This window comes from Arvicola amphibius, chromosome 2 (genome assembly GCF_903992535.2).
Source record: "Arvicola amphibius chromosome 2, mArvAmp1.2, whole genome shotgun sequence".
NCBI classification, from domain to species: Eukaryota; Metazoa; Chordata; class Mammalia; order Rodentia; family Cricetidae; genus Arvicola; species Arvicola amphibius.
In genome coordinates this window covers 67,022,812-67,024,902 of record NC_052048.2, presented here as the reverse complement: position 1 = coordinate 67,024,902, position 2,091 = coordinate 67,022,812, and positions in this window count along the sequence as shown.

Genomic DNA, 2,091 nt, shown 5'->3' with positions numbered 1-2,091 from the left:
TGAAGGCACCAGGAGTAGCTGGAGGAAGGCAAGTAATAGTAAATGGATATAATCAATACACATTGTACACATAAAAATGTTTTCAAAGGATGAATAAAAATATTTCAAGAGAAAAGGTATATGGAGGTAAGTGATAGGAATCAAAATGTATTTCTAAATACTGATTGCAATTAAAAATGTCAAAATTAAAGAATCTCAAGAGATCCTTTATAATTTGCAAGTTTTCTTTAAGGAGTTGGTTCTCAACCTGTAGGTCAGGAACCCTTTAGGGGGTCAAACAACTTTTTCACAGGTTACATGTCAAATATCCTGCATGCACATCAGATATTTACATTATGATGCATAACAGTAGCAAATTTTAAATTGCGAAGTAGCAATGAAATAACTTATGTTTGGGGGTAACCTCAACGTGAGGAACTGTATTAAAGGGTCACTGCATTAGCAAGGTTGAGAACCACTGCTTTAAGGTGATCTCAGTCTATGAATCAGCATTTTCCCAGGAGAGGGTAAGTTCTCCACACCTGGCATGGAAAAAATAAAATGAAGTTTTTCAGTTCATTAAAAAAAATCAGCAAAATATGAGATATCTGTCCAAATCATAGTGATACACATCTCTCCTGTTTGTGGCTTTCTGTACTGTTCAATCATATGTGGCAAACTTTGTTTGTTTGTTTGTTTGTTTATTTATTTATGTGAAAACTCAGATATCCACAAGAAAGATTGCTATTATTTCAGAGAGCTATTGGTAGTGGGAATTTGCTTTAAAAATCTAAATAGTTTAAAATAGTATGTATGGTAAGGAAACAAGTTGCAGGGCTGGAGAGATGGCTCACCATTTAATAACAGTGGTGGCTGCTCTTCCAGGGGACTCCAATTCAGTTCTCTACATCCACATGGTAGCTTATAACTGCCTGTAATTCCAGTTTCTGGCAATCTGATGTACTCTTCTGATCACGGTGGGCATGCAATGTACAGATATACATACAGATAAGATACCCGTACACATAAAACAACTTTTTAAAAAATTAAAAATGCTTTTGAAAGATGCAAGTTCTTTCTGCATAAGAGGGAAGTCATGTAGTAATTCCGTTTCACTTTGAAATATATCATTTATGGTAAAGAAGTTTTATGAGGTGATTTTGAAGGAGGAGTGCTGACTTTTTTCTGATAGAAAATATCTTAATCCCTTTCTAAAATAGTTTTTTTATTATTGATAAATTTCACACATTAAGATATGTGATGGTATCTATTTCCATTTTCCCTTCTATCTCCCTAGAACCTACTTCAGCTCATCCTCCTCCCAACTTCATGTCCCTATAAAATGGTATATATACCTATTGCCAAATATTACTCCTAAATAGAATTTGTTTGATTTATAAATTAGTCAAGGATGACAGGCAGCAATCTCACATTAGGCACACTATATAATTAGCTCTAAGCATGTAAACATATGTGAATATAGCAAAATGAAACAAGTAAACAAAACCCCACTGAGTCTTTCCCATTCTTTCCAGTTGTAATAAACTGGAATTGATCGCTTTAGAATTCAGAAGGTTTTAAATAGACTTCCTTGAATTCAGATATTTATGACATACAGAAGATGCTAAATACGTGGTAATGTATAAATCACACATTATTTATGGAGTATTATGTGACATGATTTGTTCACAAATATTTATAAACACTTCCAACACACCCTAACCTTTTGAAGTGATTTATCACTTAACAGAATGCATAAGATTATAATAGGTAACAAATTAATCCCTTGTAAAATATGTACCATGTATCAGTTGCACTAATACTAATTAGTATATTTATCATTTCAAGCAAGTGATAGGTGATTTAATGTTCTTCCTCAATGAGTTAGATAAGACGCTATGACTCAATGTAAATATATCTTAATGAGCATTTGAGAAATCTCCTCCCCTAGTTTACTTACTGAATACTGAAATGTAACTCTCACCAACTGAGCTGTGGAGAGTTCATAAAATTAGTGGAAATTAGATATCTGGTAACTGTTTTGTAAATGAATAGAAATCAATACTTTTTTTTTACAGGTGCTGTTCAAAAGGCTGGAGAGATGGCTCAGTG